The sequence below is a fragment of the Atractosteus spatula genome, chromosome 1 (assembly GCF_055471065.1).
Source record: "Atractosteus spatula isolate fAtrSpa1 chromosome 1, fAtrSpa1.hap1, whole genome shotgun sequence".
NCBI lineage: Eukaryota > Metazoa > Chordata > Actinopteri > Semionotiformes > Lepisosteidae > Atractosteus > Atractosteus spatula.
The window spans coordinates 73,789,688-73,799,390 of NC_142706.1; the positions used below are offsets into that span (position 1 = coordinate 73,789,688).

The 9,703-nt window shown below is 40.6% G+C and overlaps 1 pseudogene; it reads right to left on the bottom strand.

Annotated features, from left to right (window-relative positions):
• Nucleotides 1-2,218: 2,218 nt before the first annotated feature.
• LOC148842000 (5S ribosomal RNA) lies at nucleotides 2,219-2,332 on the bottom strand (annotated as a pseudogene).
• Nucleotides 2,333-9,703: the final 7,371 nt, after the last annotated feature.

Sequence of the window (9,703 nt, forward strand, 5' to 3'; positions counted from 1 at the left end):
GCGCAGTGGCTTGGACTGCGGGTCGATCGGGGGGGTTGCAGGGGCGCTGGCTCCGCCTCCAGTGCCGCGCAGCGCCAAGTGCTGCTTCTGCGCTGTGGTCCAAATTCCTCGCACCCCACCGCGGGGGGTCGGCCAATTTGGGGTGACCAAGACCCTCCACCGTCTCGGTCAGGCCTTTTAATGGGGGGGGACGTCACTAAGATACCTGCACCCCTCCCCCCCCCCAAATGGATGTCTGGATAAGTCGAGGGGCCGGTGGGTCCAGACCCCTGGGTCTGGGTCTGGGCCAACGGGCCGCACCGGGTCAGAGCTGGCCGAAGCTCAGGGCCAAGCGGGTGGGGCCATGCACGTTTCAGATCCTCGACGCTCCAAGAGGCGGAGAAGACAGCCAGTCCACTCCTGGGACTTCGAAGTCTTCCTCAGGGGCGATGTATCGGGGGCTATAAAGCGTTCCACCGCGCCTGGTGTTAGACCACATCTCTGCGATCTCAACCTTGACCCTGTCTGCTTCCTCTGCCTTACAGTATACAGGGGGCTCCCCCATCTCCTTTTTCGCCACAAGTCCCGTTACGGGAGACTGCAGTCGCCCTTCTGTCTCTCTCCCTGGTGACTAGCTCGCCCACTGCAAACTAAAGGGCATTAAAACCCCTGTTCTTTGGACTGAACTCCTGTTTCCAGCCGAACAAGAGACTAGTCGTTCACTGCAGTATTATTACTAAATAATAATAATGTTAATAATAGTAATTGTGCCTATTTCTAAAAAAGAAAGCTCAATCTTAAACTGCATTTCAGTTGTTTCCAAACATTTTGAGAGAATGAACAGGTGTATGAGAATAAATCAGCAGTATAAGTGCTAACTTTCTCGCAGAAGTTGTTTGAGCACCTTCGCACACGAAGCACGCACGCGGCGTCACCCCTGGCTGACCAACACTGCGGGAAAACCATCGATATCCTGATAAACTGATCGTTTTGAGCACTGCAGTTGAAACGAAAGATGCTGCCCTTAATACTCAATACTACAATTGTGTTTGGTTTTGTTTTACGTTTCGTTTTCCCTTTTCATTTCGTCATAACGTAATCATTAAAGACAGTTGAACAGGAGTGGCTTTTTTACTAGCGCACCGAAAGTTGAATAATATTTGAAGTGATGTGGCACGCGATTATCTGTTCAGCGATCCATTGTAAAGTAACCGGTAATTTTTTCTATTTTGAATGAGTTTGTATAAAAACCCTAAAAAAAGAAATTACGTTAGGTCTTGTTTCTGCAGTCTCACCACTGAAGATTCGTTAGAAGAGTCTGTGAGTCCTGCTTGTGTCGGAGTCATAGCTAACAAGTTCAGTCGATGAAGCTATAAGCTCAATATTTAATCAGTTAAAATTCTGTTGAATTTAACTTAATTTATACGGATAATTTTAAAATTACGATGAAATAGAAATTCAAATTAATACTTTAATCTCCACGCAAAATGTTGCATTTGCTATTAAAAACCAGTATTATACTAAAAATAACTGCTTTTTATAAAACCTGTTAGGATCTGAAAGTCATACATAAATCACCATAAACCAAACCTTAAAAAATAAAATTAAAACTAAAAGCTGATTACAAATATAAATAAGATTCACTACGTGTGTCAAACGAGGATTAAAACAGAAATCCATAATGGATTTATCCCAGTATTATACTGTATATATATTATATATTGATAAAAAGATAATTATGTAGAACTGTCTTTCCCTCAGTCTTGGCTGAAACACCAAGCATATCAGTTTCTATTTGGCTCAGTCCTGGGTGTATAGTACAAAAACATGCTATAAAAAAATCACCTCGCAGAACAGTAAGCATTCTTAGCAATACTTATACTGTTCTTTATGCAAAATTAACAAACACTGTTATTCCTTTTAAGTGTCTCTAAAAAGCTACTTAATAGAAAACCACACAAGTAAACTTATACCTCTGTCAGCAGAACCGCAAGAAGAGAGGAGAAAACACTTGGGTTATTCACTGTAGCTTGTTTGTTAGTAGTTAACTGAGAAGGGGATCTCATTCGGCCACTTCTTAAAAGAAGCCAAGGTATCGATTTCAACAACATGGCTGGGTAGTTTGTTCCACCCTCCCACAACCCTTTGGATAAAGCAGCATTTCTCTCTATTCTTATTCTCAGGTTTAAATGCACTTCCATGCAGTTTCCACTTGTGCGTTCTGCTTCATCTTTCAAAAAGCTTACAGCACCTGGTATTCCCAGGCGGTCTCCCATCCAAGTACTAACCAGGCCTGACCCTGCTTAGCTTCCGAGATCAGACAAGATCAGGCGTGTTCAGGGTGGCCGTAAGCCCAGGACTCCTGCTGGTCATTCAGACTCTGCCAGGACTCACTAAAGCTCTGACCCATCACCTGACTGTCGTGCTAATAGATACTCTGGGCTACTGATTATAATGTGCATAGATCAATTGATTGAAATTAACGTGATTGTACTGTACAGCTGTCCTGTTGCCCTTGTGAGCCATATATCCAGTACTGCAGGATCGGAAGTTATGGTATCATTAGGGGGATTTTGGGCAATACTGCTGCCTCACTGGTCTTATGTCCTAGGTTTGATTCCAGTCCAGACCATGCCCTTTCTGGGTTTTTCAGTTTTGTCCCATATACTCATTCGGTTAGTTTATGGCTCTAGGTTGTCCCTGTCCTCTGCTTTGAGCTGACATCCAACTCAGGGAATAGTCTCACCTTGTGTCCTGTGCTTTTTTAGACTTTAGGCTTCTGTAACCCTTACCAAAAATAAGCAACTTTGGATGGATGAGTTAGAATTTGAAGCCAGCTTGTGTTTGATTTTGTTTGATACTGAAGAGGATGTGATTGCTGATAGATGACTTGGGTGCAGTTACCTGTGCACATTGTAAACTTATACGAAATTATATTTCCTCATCTGTGCATTGTGTATGCTTGCTGGTCTTAAGTGCCAGCCATATGACCAATTGGCCAAGGCTTGCAAGAGTCTTTAGTGTTTGCAGTAAAATCGTGCCATGATGTGCTTGCATTTTGAACCTCAAGAGGACTGTCATTCTTGATTTTGCAAATCTGCCACATTTGAGTCACAGTCACATTTCTGCTGGTTCCACCATAGGTAGAACTGACCACTTCCTGACTGAGAAATGTCTATTTAGCCTGTATTTTCTATCTATGATCTAAATGAGTGATGGGTGTATCCAGTCTCCAAAACCAGAATTCTGCATGTTTCACAGAAGAATTAGTCTTCTAAGTAATAAGTGCAGCTGATTAAGTCTTAGAAAAGCAGCTAGATGAACGTCTTGTCCAAATAATTAGATTATGCATAAATGGACATTTCAGTCAGACGTCATGGTAGATGCTTGTAAAGAAGGGAACTGAAAAATCAGCATTTGAGCTTTGCGGTCCTCAGTGAGCCATTATTTGCATTGATGACTCTGTAATGAAGAGTACCACTGTAGTGTTTGTTTTCTGAAGTTTGCAATGTTCTGTATCCTTTCTTGGGGCTCCTGTAGTATCCCAATAGTATATTACCTTAATATTAGGTCACAGGAACATTCCACACACTCTTGGGAATCGTAACTTTATCAAAATAAAACCTAGAACTTGTCTAGAATTATACTGTTATCTCTCTGTGAGTAGAAACAAAGGACTTCATATGGGACAAAACATCTGATACCATTCTTAAACTAAGAACCAAATATACTAACTCATATTAATAAGACACCAAAAATCCAGCAATTCTGCAAGGTCTTGTTTCTGTATTCTCACCGCAAAACATTTGTGTTCAAGTCAAAGCTAACACATTCTCCTGATTACGATTCATATACTGTAGTTCAGGTGATGAAGCTGTAAGTTAAAATTTTTATTAGTTCAAAAGTATTTGTATAACTATTAAAGCTTTAATTTTAAATCCATGCAAAACGTTAAGATTTGTGTTTCAAAATGAGTATTGTCACTTCAGTTCAGTTTATTTGTCATACGGTATGCAAAAGTGCAATGAAATGCTTATTTGCAGGTATGCTCTGATACAAAGACATTTAGGAATCGCCAAAACATAAACACAGAACTGCAGCAACAACAACAAGTTAAATAACTTACAACTTACAAAATGTACCAAAAAAAGTCAGAAAAGCAGTGCGAGGAGAGATAAAAACATCAGTGGAAGGGGTAGAGTTCAGTAATCTGACAGTTTGTGGGAGGAAAGTCTCTCTGTATCTGGACATTCTTGCCTTTATGCTCCTATAACGATTACCAGAAGGAAGGGGAGAGAAAAGTGAGAAACCAGGATGATTGTCATCCTTAGCAATACTCCCAGACATAAAATAAGAAGCATAGACAGCACAGAACTAGTTTTCACAATATCAGTAATGCCAGCTTTGAAGCGTTTGCTTTTCACTGCATATATGGACAAACGAGACCATCAAATAATTCCTTGTGCTGGACCCACCCTTGTGGGAAAACCCTAGTTGTGTTCCTGTCGTATCACAATAGTACACAACTGTACCAGGTACCAGGATCATTCCACACAAAGTCAAACAGCTTTGTCCTGCTTTTCACTAATGGCTTCAGTATGTTTTACTCCCTTTTAAAGTTCCCATGCTGTAGGTACTCTGACCTAAGTGTGATAAGGAAAAGTCCTGTTAACAGCTGACAAGAGAAACTGGTTGTGACCATCAGGTATCAAGTCCAGAAGGTATGAAGAGAGAATAAGCAGACAATATCAGCTGACATATTTTCCCAGATGCTATCCAATCAGCACATTTAAGAATACATAACATAAAGTAATGATATTCCACTGTATTCATATTCCAGAATATGAACTGTATGCAGATTTTCAGTTGCTTCATTTCTAAGAGTCCATCTAAAGCACATTGTCCAGAATGTGCATTTTAACATTGATGATGATGATGGTACAATTCAAGATTAACCTAGAGCAGCTACCCTTTGTTTAATGAAACACTTCCCCATTTCAGTGCTAAATACAATCCCTTTTAGCTTCCGCTTGAGCCCTCAGATTCTAGTTTTATTCTAGTTTTTTCCTGAGGTCATTCCAGGTTGACGTCTTCAGTATTTGACATGGAAAGATCCAAAGTACCAAGGACCCATAAAACATGAAATCAGATGGGGGGTATGTATGTTCAGATCATGTAACCGTAAGACAGTCATTCCAAATGTTTGCAGTGTGTGTACCCTTTTAATTTTCTAAATATTTTACAGATCCAAAACATGCTGCTAGTTTAATTTTTGCTCTCCATTATTGGTGGAAATCTGAAGTAATAAAGACCTGCCCTCAGTATACACGTGTAAAGCACTCCTTACATTAGGAGTTTATCATTCATTGCCTGAACAAATATACAGTATTTCAAAAGCAGTGCATGTGCGTAAATGCTTATAAATCGAGTAATGTAATTAATCAGATTGCTGGTAGTGTTTTGCTAACTTCAAAGACAGGATGTCAGGTTGGTGCAGTGGATGTTTTAGTTTTTAATCAGATTCCAGACTAGTTTTTTCTCCCACAGCCCCCCTGCAGTAACTGCAGTTCTGACTCATGTGCAGTGTAACTCCAGTCTTTTTTCTTCAGTACTGAACATATTAATAGCTTTCAGTAAATCAGGCTCGGCCATTCTTGTAAGTCTGACAGAGTAGTTTCTTCTCTCCAAAATGATTCCAAATGTGGTGACCAGGAGTTGCAGTTAAGAAGTTCGTACAACAGTAGATGAGAAGGGGTGCTGTCTCACATGAGCTGGAATTGACTCCACGGAGAAAGTACTGGAATCACAGTTTAAATTGCAGAAAGATCTGTCACAATCAGAACGGCTTCTGATCCTACTGGGGCAGGGGGGAGGGAACTCAATAGAGCTGCAGCCCAGCATGTGATCTGCTGTCACAGCCTGGGGAACAGACAGTTAGTCTGTCTCCCAGTTCTTGTTTATGAGATGTATGTGAATGTCCAATACTATGTTTGTATTGATAGCATTTCCAAGGTGGTGTCCTGTCAAGGGTGTATCTCACCTTGTGCCCGTTGCTTGCCAGGATAGACTCAGGCTCCCTGTGACCCTGATTTGGATGAAGTGGTTAGAAATGGATGGATTTGTACTGTAAATGTTGTGTTCATTGTATCTGCTTTGGCAACAATGAAGTTAATCTGTCATGCCAAGAAAGATCTTTGAACTTGAATTTGATTGGATTTAAACATAGGCAAATCTGATTTCCTGAAATCTTTTTATGGGGCGAAACCCTGTTCACAAATCTGATTGCAGATTTGATAGAACAATCAGGCTGTGGAATTCTGTCATGTAGGCTAATTGAATTTGAACAGATGTATGTAAACATAGTTACAAATTATGTGGGCCCTCCCTTTCACACATTAACCCAATAATAATCTTATTTAGGTCATCAAAAGCTGAGTTGAGATGAAACCCTGCAGACATCAGCCCACCAGAACCAGGAGTGCCTCAAATCTCTTTCATACTCCCAACAAAATAGTGAACTCAAGTCATGTGATTTGATAAAAACACCGGGTTCCCATTGTACATTATTTTCAGCTACATTAAGATAACTAAAAACAGCTGAAGGAAAGAAAGGACCATATCCTAGCTGAGTATTGTAGATTTCCTAGTTGCTGAGAAGATGCCCACAGAATTGGATCTTCTGTTTCAACACTTAGTAGACTCTGTGAAAAGCAAGCCACATCGTGAAAGTCAGGCAATCATAACCCAGCTATAACAAAGAGAGGTTTCTCAGACAATAAAATGTGCTACACATTTTAATTCTCCTGCATAATGTACAAGCGCTTTGTACAAGAGCTTGGATACGTTGTGTAATAGGAAACAACTTCTCAGAGGTTTTTAGGTGTTGTTTTGAAGAGATTTGGAAAGTCTCTTCATGCTCCACCCCCAGGACTAGAATTGCCCATCCAGAGGTTAGTGTTCTGGCCTGGTTATGGCTTGAAATCCTAGTTGCAACAGTGCTGTTGTACCCTTGAGCACTATATCTCACAAGTGCCATGTAATGTGAGATAAATGCATTAGTCAAATTAACAGTAGATGTGAAATGGTTGTATGATAATGTTAATCATTAAACTGTAAGCAAACCACGCTTGTTGCTATTTAACATGTAAATAACATAAATTAAGATGCTAATGAGGGATCACTTGAGAGTATTGAGTTTTCATCACTCAATATGAACCCAGTCAAATGCTTTTGGCTGCCCCTTGGACGTTCAGCAGCATCATCCTCTCCCAGAAGTCATTGCACGGAGGCTGCAGGCCTTGCCTCTCTCTAACCAGCTCTTACACAATGCTTTGTAGTCATGTACTCTTTAGTGCATACAGACGTTGTGGCCATTATTAGGCATCAGTGACCCCTGTGTGTTTTCATGGCATCCATTGCCAAATCAATTTCCATTGTGTATTACTGTACGTATATAAACTGAACCAGACAATATACTTGCCCCATGAGCCTTCATAAAATGGTTACACTGCCTGGAATTGTCTTTTTTGCCTCTCAGTTTGCACTCTAAACAATATTTTTCCTTGCTTCCAAAATGAGCTTTGTAGTAAATTGTCATGAAAAGGACCATACTGTCTTCTGCTCTGAGCGAAGGATATTAAAAAGGCAGTTCCACAGTTAGCATGAAGTCCAGTTTGTCAATTTTACTCCTTGCATAGAGTAAAAGTTGAAGGGTTTGACATAGTTTGTCTGTTCATTCTCAATAATTTAGTTTATGTGAAAGTCCTTTATGTAGATACATATTACTGCTGATAGCTAATTACTTTTGACTCATCTCAGTTAGCCTATAAGTTCATGTGTGTGCTGATTTGATTTTCCTGAAACATCCAAACACATTCAAAAAGACCCTATACAAATATATGCCAAAATCATCTCAGCACAAGACTGTTATTTCCTGTCTGAGAAGCACATAATTTAACACAGATGTATTATTCTAAGCTCCTTATATTATTTTTTTTTTCATGAAATATTGCCATATCATTCAATTGTGCCAAACACCATTTTATCTATCTTAAAAGCAGTTTTATAGATGTTTTAGTTAAAAGCACTCAGGCAATTTTATGTTGTCTGATCATGGTCATTTATCAACGGCATAGTTTTACAACCCCAATTTCAGAGAAACGCACACGATTTGGTCTTGTGAGAGGTGTTTTTCCATGTGTGAACACTTGTTACAGAAATCATGTTGGTGCAGATTCAGACATTGCACAACCTTGCACACGCCTTACTTGGAGCTCTCTCACATTTCCTGCTCCCACATTGAATTTTCATTGTGTACTGTAGTGTGACATTTGAGGGAGCATATTATTCTCTGCAGGAAAATAACATGTAAATTCAATTCAACTCAATTTATTTTTATATAGCACCTTTCACAACAAAATTACCCCAAGGCACTTAACAAAGCTGTGTGACAGTACGTGGCATTGCAATACAGAAAAAGAAAAAGCCCGAACACAATGGAGGAGAGGAACCAAAAACTCCTCTGTAAGGAGAAAAAACCTCTAGGGGTCCAAGGTCAACTGGCTGCCCAACCCCGCTGGGCATGCTGACATTATACAATTGTAAAAAAGTACTAAAGGTGTAGTATTTAGTTTTCCATCATGTATGTATGTGCGCCAGTACTCCATGCAGTTCTCTGAAGACCAGAAAATCCTCCTAAACGATAGCTGTATTCATGGTGTCCTTTTGGATCCATGGCAGTGATGCAGCATCCAACTCAGATGGGGCCCAGCCTGGGCACCATCCGGAGGAGGGGAGGAGAATAGGATAGTTTGGTCAGAACAGATGTATCTACCTGGTGGGCCAACACAGAGACACACAATGGCATGGACAGCAGCACCAGCAGCCAGGGCTGCAACAGGCTATGATGTAAGGTGTGAGTAGACTAGGCTGAAGTTGTCACAGTTGTAAACCCCTCCTCTTAAGGACGCTCCAGCCCTTCCTTGTTTATTCGTTATCTTCTGCACCTGCCTCCGGTTCCTGCCCCCGTCCTATAAAAGCCTCTCCGGATTGTGCTGTCTGTATAGGTTCCTGAAAAAACGCTTCGTGTCAGAAGTAATAGGTTTTCAGTCTAGATTTCAATCCTGAGACTGACTCGGCATCCCATACGTAGGCTGGCAGACTGTTCCATAAACTAGGGGCCCTGTAGCTAAAGGCTTTACCACCAGCTGTTTTTTATTAATATGTGGAAGAAGAAGAAGATCTGCATTCTGTGATTTAAGTGAGAGACTTGGATTACATTAATCAGCTCCATTTAATAGACAGGTACCTTATAAGAGAACGTTATAAGTAAGTAAAAGAATTTTGAAGGCTGCCCTGTACCTGATAGGAAGCCAATGGAGAGAGCTAATTGTAGGTGTTATGTGGGCGTACTTTCTACTCCTGGTAACAATTCAAGCTGCTGCTTTTTGAATTTGCTGTAAGGTGTTCAATAGGTGTTCGATAGGTGCTCCCTGATAGTACCTTAGTTTTGCAATATTTCTTAACTGTAGGGAGCATGCCTTTGATACTGCATTAACATGAGAGTTAAATGAGAGCCTTATGTCTAAGATGATGCCTAAGTTACATGATGAATCTTTGAGGTAAAATTTTAAACCCTCAGAGTTGAGTGCTGAGGTTATAGCAGTCCCATCCGCACTGTTGCCTCCAAACAACAGAACCTCAGTTTTATCAGAGTTGAGTGACA